The 10,756-nt window shown below is 42.7% G+C and overlaps 1 long non-coding RNA gene across 1 annotated transcript; it reads right to left on the reverse strand.

The window, feature by feature from the left end:
* Positions 1–655: 655 nt before the first annotated feature.
* Positions 656–10,351, reverse strand: LOC112484146. Its single transcript, XR_003047900.1, has 2 exons — positions 10,099–10,351; positions 656–3,647 (listed from the first exon to the last, which is right to left on the reverse strand). It is a non-coding gene; the product is annotated as an uncharacterized LOC112484146 (long non-coding RNA).
* Positions 10,352–10,756: the final 405 nt, after the last annotated feature.

The raw sequence follows: 10,756 nt of genomic DNA on the forward strand, positions 1-10,756 counted from the left end.
GGTGGTGCTTTCAAATGCAGAATGTTGTCATCTGGAGCCTGTGTGACACCCAGGCCTGTGTGTGACTCTCTTACTGGGGTTTGCCAGAGGCTCCGAAAGGCCTCTTCCTTTGCCATGGGCACTTCTGGGTAGGTCCACGTGGGCAGACAGTCTCCACTATACCCTGGGTCAGGAAGAGCCTTCTCTTGCCCCAGAGACTTTAAAAAGCTGAGAGATAGAGGGCTCCCTGGGTCAGGACAGCAAAACCAGCAGGAGACATATTGTGCCAAAATCCAGAGAGACCACTGAGAGCTCTGCCCGTGACTGGGCCCTTACTTTAGAGGAGACAACCCCACATTTGAGACAGGTTGACCCTGAGGAGTTTCCCTAACCTGGTCGACATCTGGACTCCCACAGCGATTGCCCCTGCACTGGCCATCAAGCTGCTCGTAACTCCACCTCCCAAGTCTTTTCAGCATGACGATGCTTGTATACAGACCAGTGTTGTTCTATGGGGTAGTCAGACCTCCTCCAGACATGTCAAAAAGCAGTGTCTTGGGCCCAGCCCTGTGATGTGGCCATCAAGGTTTATGGCTCCCTCACAGATACAGGTAAGCTTAGTCGGATTATCTTTATTGACTGGCATCGCAAAGAAAGCGTTTACTCAATCAGTGGGTGCAGGGTACATATCGGTGGCCAGAGGCTATGTTGATTTATTCCAAGGAAGATACCACATCTGGTACAGCAGCTGCGATTGTCATCACTGCTGATTACGTTTGTTATAATCCATGTCATTCTGCAAGATCCATCTGGCTTTTCCACCAGGCAAACAGACAAGTTATATGGGGGAAGGGGGAACAGGAATCCCCACCTCTACTTCATGACGTCTCCATGGAGACACAATCTCTGTTATTCCTCCAGATCATCTGATTTACTATTTTGAGGATGAGGGCATTTCCAGGAACTGCCATTTGGGCCCTTCTTCCTAACAGTCCTTACTCTGAAGATAAGAAGACCCACGGGGGGATTCCGACAGGTAGCAAATATATGAAGCCTCTAGGACTTCAGCAATAGCCACAAGATAAGCCCATGGCCTAACTGGACCCCCTGTGAAAAAGGCTTGTGCTGCAAATCTACCTATCACCTGCTGCCTCAAGCCGCCTTTTGGCCAACAGGCCACGGTGATAATTTGTGTCTCTAGGGTTAATGTCCTTTCAGAGATCTCATCCAGTCACCCCCAGAAAATCAGATTGTCCCTATCCCTCAGTGCACAGTGTCCTGTTGATAGATCACAGGTCTTTCTGGAGGGACAGCCAGCGTCTGCCTTGTTGATGAGTGCCAAGGTTTCCTCAAACATCTGGTAATGACAGCTAGATGCAGGAGCCCTCATTGAGCTGTGGGGCTTTAAAGGGGTTCAGAACTAGGCACAGTGGGTGGCACAGGGGCGAGGGGGCAAGGGAAACCCAGAACCTCATCCGTGGCATGTGGGATTCAAGATGCCTTAAAACGTCTAAGTGGAAATGTCTAATAAACACTTGTATACTTGAGTCAGAGCCAGAAATCAAAATGGGAAGGTGCCGAGAATTACACAGTAATCGAAGCCATCAACCTGGATACGAACTTGGTGGAAAGGCAGCATTCACGGTTTGTGTGGAAAAAGAGGACCCAGCAAAGAGTTCTAAGGAAGATCATCCAGTGTGGTTTAGTGAAAAACAGAAAAGGGGGATGTCGTGGAGACCGTGGAAAGAAGGTATTTCAGGAAGGAGGAAGTGGTCCATTGCACTAAATGCTGCTAGAAGTTCAAAAAAGAATGAGGACCAAAAAATGGCTCTTTGACTTGGTGACATGAAGATGGCCTTTGGAAGAGCTGTTTCTGTGGGGCTCTGAGGACACAAACGAGACTGGGTGTGCAGCCCATGCAACAAAACACTGCTTATGTCACATAATTCTGTCCTTCAAAAACCATATGGCTTTACGTGTGGAGCTTCTTTACGTGTGTTGATTCTGATTTCTCCCATTACCACATTTGTATGATCCACATTCCAGTGGCCACTAGCTACTGAACAATCTTTTTGTTTAGTTTGCCGACGTAGATTTGGCTCAAGCCTCACAACACACCTGTGAGGCCTCGTCCGAAGGGTTAAGCTACCCGAGTCATTTATTTGTCTCCTGTGCTTCTGTGATGACAAAACCGAGGTGGCAGGGAGCGAGCTGTGAGGTGCTGAGCATGCTAACCGGGTGCCCCGCCTTTAACACCCACCATCTACCGCAGAGAGAAACCAGCCTGGACTTCCTCACGCAAACCTCACGGGCCTTAACTCTCCCCACCCACTGTCACCGGAAATTCAGGAATTGGCATATTTTGTTATGTTTAGCTTTCCTGGGCATCTTTAAATATCTGACATAGTCACCGATATTTTTGAGTATTTCTCTCTTCCCATCTCTGAGTGGGTACAGTCAGGAACCCTTATACCTGCTGACTTTTACACTGTGATTCATAGCCAAACTACATTTGGGCATGAGACCACTGTATTAAGTTCCTTTGGGAGTTGATTCCAAAAAGATAGCCAAATCAGAGTTCTCTTGGGGTTGGGTAACACAGGATTCCAGAGTGGATAGAACGGTAGAATTTCCTTATAAAGATCATTAATGCGTAAGCAGGAAGAGTTAGGCTAACTAAGCATTAAATGGGAATTTAACTACCCGTAACTCTGGGATCAAGGTGAACCTAAAACAGCACCCAGCCAAGAAAACAAGATTGACTGACAGCAACCAAAGGTTATTAAAACTGTTTTCTACAAAACGACTCTGAGGAGGCTTAACGAAGAGCTTCATTCCCACGGCTTTAGTCATTCGTTTGGACATAAGCGGCATTCTTCTGGTGTCTACATCTCGTTCGTCACAGCAGTGGTTTGGTTTTCTGCAAACCTGAATTGTTTCCATGTGATAAGGATTGACTTGTTCTGTGTTTTTTCTCCTGGAATGCAGATCACTCAGTAGCCAGGCGACGAAGTCATCAAATTGTTACTTCTCTTGGGACACAGCTCTTAAGCGGGAAATAGAAGCACATTTTTCATGGGGAAGATGGAAGTCTGAAGCAGACTCGTTGCACAGATTTAGAAGTGATAGTGAATTATAAGTTGGATGGAATGCCACGGTAGATTGAGCAACAATGATCCGAGGCGATGACTCCCCACATAGGCTGAATTGAGGAATGCAGGAGGACGCGCTGGACCATTTTCTCCATGTCGTGTCAGACGGGTGCTCTGGAAACCTGGGTGCAACAGGGACGAGCTGCTCAGGAGGACACCAACAGTAACGGCCCTGCACACAGGGCCTCGCTCCATCCTCACTGCGAGCTGGAGAGCAGTGTCCCCTGCAAGGAACGAGCACCTGACATTCAGAAGGGTGACATGTCAGAGCCACTTGGAGCACAGTTGGCACCTGAGCTCACGGATCAGGCCCCAGAGGCCATATTATTAATCACTGGCCCCTGTAGCATAAGTGACTTCCGCAAGTGCCATGCGTTTCTTTGCAATATCCAAACGTGTCTGTTTCAGTGCTTCTTTAGGTGCTGGCTGAGCATGGAGGTGACGTGTAGGAACCAAAAGCAGCATGCTCGTTAAAAACGGTCTACACCGTGGCGGTCATTCGATTGCGTGCAAGGTCTACAAAAATAATTTTAACATTTAGTGAGGCAGAAATTGAGCATATCTTTTTCTCTTCTAATGAGAACTTTTTGATATTTTCAGAATGTTCATGTATTTTGTTTCCTTTAACAAGGCTGCATAGTTTTATATAGAAAACAATGTTATCAAGGCAAAATGTCCCTTTGAGAACTTAATAATTAATTCCAATGGAGACAAATGAGTAGACTCAGGGAAGCGGCAGGATAAATATTGACATAGACAATCAGTGTATGATTTGGTCAGCTGCCTGAAATTCTTTCTCAAGGTGAGCGTAAAAGCGTCAGGCTAAGACAGCTAAACAGAGCAGAGCCCACCAAGAAGATGGCTCGACGGGAAAAAGTAAAATGACTTTTCATAGTGAAGGAGCTATAATGAAGGAAGGGAGAAGAAAACTTTTAAAACTATAGTGTCAGGAAATGTTCCCATCGTTAGAAAAACTAAGACAAGTAAGGGTGATTTAAGAGTGGATGGTGTGAGTATTTATTTTCTTTTATCTTTTTTATTTCTGAAATGTGTTAAATATGCATGGAGTTTTAAGAACATTTTAAAAGTCAGCCATTTTATTTGCTCAGTATTAAAATGATTGTATGACAAAGAATGGGCCCGTCGGATCTTTTCACCAGCAAATACCTGAAAACATGAGATCTTACTCAAAGTACTTAACCATTATACTAGACTGCCTCCTTCAAGCAACTGGAAAATTTTCATCATTAGTCATTCAGTGAGAATAATCTTTAACAGTATTTCATGCAAATCACCTTGAAAAACAAGAGAAACTAAAATACTTAAAACACACAGCAAAGCAGTTTTGTGACATAGCTTTAGCATATTCTGGGTTAGCAATGAAATGTGAGTTTCTCTTTGCTGTTTTCATATTAAGGTTTGGTAGAGATGTCTAATGGTTGTCGATGCCAGTTTGCAGAGGAATATTGCTTAAACAGGACTACATACTTGTTCTTTACTTCCTCTTCAACGTGTTGCCTTGTCTTAAACTGACCTATTAAATACTTCAGTAACCTTTCTAACAATCTAGACTACAATGAAGATGGTCAAAAAAGCAAGCTATCTCAAATTGACCGTGATGATGAAACACTGTTATATTCTTTCTTCTGTTATTCTTTTTTTTGTTATGAACAATTTTCCAAATACTTCATGTTGTGTTGTCTTAACAGCATTAGACAAAGTCATTAAACAAATTAACCACTGGCTAAAGTTTACTGTTAATACTCTAGGATTTGGTGGGGGAGATGCTTTGTGCTAAACACAAGCACTATATAAATAAGCCTCTATGAGGGTCTAGAAATGGGAGAGTGATATATTTCTTTCTTTAGGATGTGTTTTATAAGACAGGAAGAAAGCCACTTAGAGCGGTCACGAAGAATTCTTGGTCTGGAGCCAGTGCCTGGCTCGGCCACGACGAGCCGTCTGACCTGTGAGATTTGAAGATGCTCTCAGCAGAGCCTTGCAGCGAGGGGGAAATAGAGACACACACTTAAAGGGCATGTAGGCGGCACCCCGCAAATGTCGCTGTGGAGTGCTGGAGAACTGTGGGGAGAGGAAGAGGTGAGACCCGTTTGAGTTCCAGAGGGTGCTGTGCTCTGCAAGTACACAATGCCACGCACACTTTACACAGATTACTGCACGCTAAATATCCATTCTTGAAAAAACTACAAATGTTACGATGTTCACCGGAAGACTATTTTACAGGATAATTATATGATTTCTGAGGAGTACTTAAAAGTGAATTATAGGGCGCAGTTTCCATGTTCTTAGAGAACTAATGGGTTTCTTTTCACTGTCCTTTAAATTGCACCCCGAAATCTCCTGGCACATGCTATCATTCAGCCGCAAAGAGGATGAAACTTTATTTTGCTCCCTGGTGACATACAATGATTAGTCATTGTCCCATGAAACAGCTCCTGACACTTAACCCATCTCGTGGCCTTTCAATAAGCTGCACAAGAACACCACTTTTCCTTTCAGTGGAAGGTGCTTTGATTTTCATCATCTTCTCCAAATAGATTTTACCCAAAGGAACCAAGCTGTCACTCACACCATGTGAAGCAGGACTGAAATCACCTTCACTCGGCTCTGGCTGGTTAGAGACTTTCTCGGTGCGCAAAGACCCGGGTAGGTCATCTACTCTACCTTCTGGCACAAGAAAACCCACTTTCATGGTTGCTTGACTGATTAAAGATCTCACTACATTTTTCTCGTGGCCATTTCTTTCAGCCCGTTGGGTTCTCCGTTATTTCCATTTTTTACCTCCCCAACAGCACAAGAGACCTAGTCAGGCCTGTTCATCACTCCTCCTCAAACACCGCCTCCGACGCATACTGTACTGGTTTTACATATTATCCAAATACGGTAAAGCCTGGGAAGGGAGTGGGGGTGTATAATGACAGATTCTGAATATTTCATATCCTCTCTACTTATCTGATGTCACTAAACTTTTGCACTCTGAATATGGCCTCCCCAGTCTTTTGAAATTCTAAGTGTCCCTCGTGAGGATTTGTGAATGATGCCGACACAGCGGTCACCTAATTCACATTTCCCAGACGGCAAATTGCCAAGCTCATGCTGAGGGATGCTCCCCCAAAGCGACTCCATGGCCATATAACCATGTAAAAACCCGGGCAAACACAGATGAACAGTACATCTCTACTGAAGGCGCTCTCAGACTCTTGAATACACATTGATCACATGACGAATGCCCCAAAAGGAAGCAGGTATGCAGCTGTCCAAAATGCTTTCCTTTGTCTGTTGCAAAGAAAGGTTGTGGAAAGCTTTCGCAGAACTAGCGTTCCGAGGATTCTGTTTTGGAAAAGGTTGCTCTGAAATACGGAATACTTCCTAGAACGGAGCTGGGTTAAGAGGCGGATTCGAGGCTGGTCCAGTAGGGCAGCTCCTTGGGGAGCCAATGCGAAGGGCGAGGACAGACTAGGGCCCGCGAGTCTGCCCTGGGAATGCAAGGAAGGGAGACGTCACCTTCACCAGAGCACGTCCAAAAAGGATGTCCCACGGAGAAGCAAGGTGGGAAGGGGGACCCCACAGAGGCGCTCGGCCAACATTAGAATGTATCTGGACAGGGGACAGACTGAGTAACACACCATGACTCCCCCTGCTTTACATAGGTGCCAGCCAGATGTCTGAACAGCAGCCCCCGGGACTGCGCTGCTCTGTGCCCGGAAGCCCACCTGCCACCTCGCCACGTCAAGGTCCAAGCGGCTCTTCTGGCATTCTCTGTCTCCTAGTTGCCAGCCTTTAGGGAGGCATTTCGCATGAAGACAGTGAAGGGATTACGAATCTAAGTAATGACTAGACGTTTACTCGGTTCCTTTAAGAGGCTAAGCCCTGTACTGGTTCTCAGATTTCTTCTAGAGTACCTCTGAAAGAAGACTGTTCTTCCCAGGTATTCTTAACTTCACAATTCTTTTAAATGTTAGTATCATTAAATATCTTATTTAAAACCCCATCTATAGAAAAAATTACATAATATCTCTTGAAGTCTAACCATATAAAAAATTAATTTGCTGACACAGACTATAAGCAAAGCATTAATCTTCTTCCATAACATTTCATATGTGTGTGTGTATCTAACCATCTTCCACTGCGGATTTTTTTTAATTAGATTTGAGACTCCTCAGCTAATTCCTTTTGTCTTATTTTTACTTTTCCTTACTTGGTGCCAGTTCACAATCCACAGTCAGTGAGGCTTTCTTGATAATGAAGATAGAAACAGTAGGGATTTAAAATTTGCAAAATCTATCTGAAATTCTAGGAAATATTTCCATTTTCCAAAATGTTTTTTTCACTTTGGTTAGCGACTCAGAGGAAACATCAACAAAATGAATATCTATAGTCGGAGAAGAATTTTGTAACTCGTCACAATACGGTAAAGCACCTTCGCGGGCCACAGAGATTTTTATTTGTGTCACAAGTGGAAAATTATTTCTTGTTCTTCTTTTGAATCTTACAGAAGATATTTGGTTTGGCGTTTCATTTCATTCTCGAGAAGCTCACTGGTTTTTGTTTTTTTGACTTGAGTGTTTTAGAATTTTGTAGACATAGCCAGCATTTCTCATTTAAACATGGCTAGGTTTTGTCATAGTTTCTATTACCAGATAATTTGTTTGTAACTTTGTTTTCATGGAGACTATTTTTACCAGAAAAACACAATTCCCTATTTCTTCATCTTTAATTTGATGATGGTGAATTTATTAAGACAATAATAAATGACATAAAAATTATTGATAACAAACCTCTCAAAATAGGAACCTGAGATGCTGTCTTATCAAATTACCCTCTGAAGAGTTCTTAAAAATGCTTGTAGTTATTTTTGTAATCACCGTTTGACATTATAAAATAGACAAAATAACAGTTCACTCATTCCAAGATTGTTAACGGGATTAATAAGCCATGGCATGCAAAGTGGACAACACAGTATAGTGAACACTCAATAAACAAGATCTATTTTTATTTTGGTTAAAGGTATAAAGGTATGTGACAAATTCATGTGTGAAATATCACTGTACTAGTGGACCACATGAATCTCTTTTTCTGGTTTACCTAAACTCTGTAAAACACAGCATGATGAAATTTTAAAAATCGGGTAAATAAAATTACATTTTAAATATTTTAAGATATATTAATTCTGATAGATTACTAACCAGATTTGGGAATATGATGCCCTATGCCTTCATTGTTTTACTAAGGTATACCCACCACCTCCTTACTGATTCTTCAAAGGTATTTTATCTGTCATTGGCTCCACTCGTTCTGGAGTTTCTAACTTTGTATACCATTATTTAAATTCTTTAAGATCCTTTTTTTCCATTTCCACATTCAAATCCTGTAAGAAATTCTGTGACGTGCTTCCTGAGACACACGCTATAACATCCTTCACATCTGGACTGCCCTTACATAATCTAAATCTTGATATTTTTTAATGCCATGTTTCATGTTGTTAGTATGCTGTTGTTTTGATGCATTTGTTTATTTTTCCTTAGTAATATAGCATGGACCGTGAAATCAGAGATGTCCCTATAGATAGCAGTACAGTGTTAGGTGTGTGTGGGTGGGTAATACGTAAGTTAGATTTATTAAGTACGAAAAATGCCAACAATGGCAACGAGGTCTTAGACGCTGTCTTCAAGGCAACGGGAGAGCTTTCTAAGGTTCTTTGCGTCCTTTCGGGTTCAGAGCTTTAGTGCTCATGGCCCTCTCTTTAGCATCACTTGGACTCACAAAAGTGTTTCTAAGTTGCACTGTCCTTTCTCCCTTTATTTACTCTTTCACTTTGGGAATGATCCCAACATGGCTCTGCTTTCTCTGACATACCTTGGGGCTAGGTTTTTTCTGAACATAAAATAAAATGCAACCTTTGGAAGGCTATTTATCTGTCTTCAGAAAAGGTCATGGGAAGAATGCCATGGAATTTTCAAATGGTTCATCCATCAAAAGTGCAGTTCCCCATTGATTCTTCGTGAATTGTCAATTTCCAAAAAAGCCTCGGGGACAAGCCTCATTTTTTGAGAAGAAATCCTTGGTAAGGGAAAAAATGAAGTGATAAATGATTTTTCTGGTGTTCTCCTCTGGGAAAAACAGTCAACTTGCTCTTAGCCTCAGGCAATAGTGTTTCATGAACAGACTGGACAAAAGGAATTTGTGGTGATAATGATAATGTGAATTTGGCAATAATGGTATAAGAAATAAAGAAGTTGCTGCTTAAATATGAGGCTCCTATGAATGGCCTGTGTTGGAGAAAACTAGCCAAGCCCAGAAATTAACTTAACCCAATGGAGATTGCCAAATACAGTATCACATATTGGCTAAAATAAATATCTTTTAAAAAGAACTGGAAATATCATAGAAAAATTAACCTCCTTTTTGGGTCCATGAGCCAATAAACTAAAATAATCCTCAGCAAATCGCCTAGGCTTAACCATTCCTGGCACTAAGAAGAAGCATATTTAATGAGAAAAGCTGATTAAAAAAAATAAAATGGGAAAGGCCACTGTGCACAGCATATTACTGGACATTTTTGCAGCCACTTACCACACTGGAATGTGCTTGGTAAATAAAACTCTGCTACTCCTTCCATTTCACCCTCTCATTTTGACCTTGCCATCCAAGGGAATGCTAATGTGAATTATTCTCCTGCTGTAACTTATCACTGCTATTCTTTAATGGCTGACATTAAATGACTAACACTGTGGTGTTGGTGAGGCCTGGCTCCCGGGGCGGGGACAGAGTAGCTAACAATCTGTGGGTGTGCTGGGCCAGACTGTTTGAGAAGGAAAATAATTTGATAAAAGGTCAAAAGTTATATCTTGGAAAAATATAATTTTTAGAGATCAATTGACGGTTTTATCAATATCAGAATTTTTAGCATCAACGTTATAAAGATGTAGAAGTATAATCTGCCCACCTTGGCAACTGTCTTCGAAATGCTGCATTTTTTCATCCTTGGAAGTTCCAAATGAATCTTTTCAAATCTTCCATCTCTCTCATTGTAGGCATGTTTTCTTTTACATTGTTGGCAAATTTTCAGCATTAATAATAGCTGTTTTATGGTTTTTCTGCTACTCCTCCGTCTTTCATTTCTAGCTCAGTTTTTGCTGGTTAATGTTTCTCCTATAATGACTCATGTTTCTCTTCTGTCCATGCCCGCTAGGCTCTGCTCGGCTGCTCATCACGTAGAGCTGCACTATCAAGCACTGGATTCTGTCGTATTCCTTCGGAGAGCATGGGGTTCTGTTTTGGCATGCGGGCAAGTTACTGCAGGTCATTTTCATCTTGATGAAATAGCTTCTGGGCTTTCGCAGGCCAGGTCAACAGCAGCCGGTACTCCAGGGCTGTGTCAGCCCCACAGCTAAGAGACCCTTCTGAGGAGTCTAACCGAGCTCCCGTCCCTTGTGCGTTCTCTCCATTCTGACTGCTGGAGCGCATGCTCTTCCCAGCCCTGGGCAAGGTCCCGGGGTGTTGGGCCTGCTGGCTCCTGGAGGTTTCCCCCAACTCAGGACGTGCGAGTCAGTTTTCAGCCAGAGGCTGGAGGAGACCCTGGCGATCTCAGCAACGCCCTCCAT

The sequence above is a fragment of the Pteropus alecto genome, unplaced genomic scaffold (genome assembly GCF_000325575.1).
Source record: "Pteropus alecto unplaced genomic scaffold, ASM32557v1 scaffold447, whole genome shotgun sequence".
Lineage (NCBI taxonomy): Eukaryota > Metazoa > Chordata > Mammalia > Chiroptera > Pteropodidae > Pteropus > Pteropus alecto.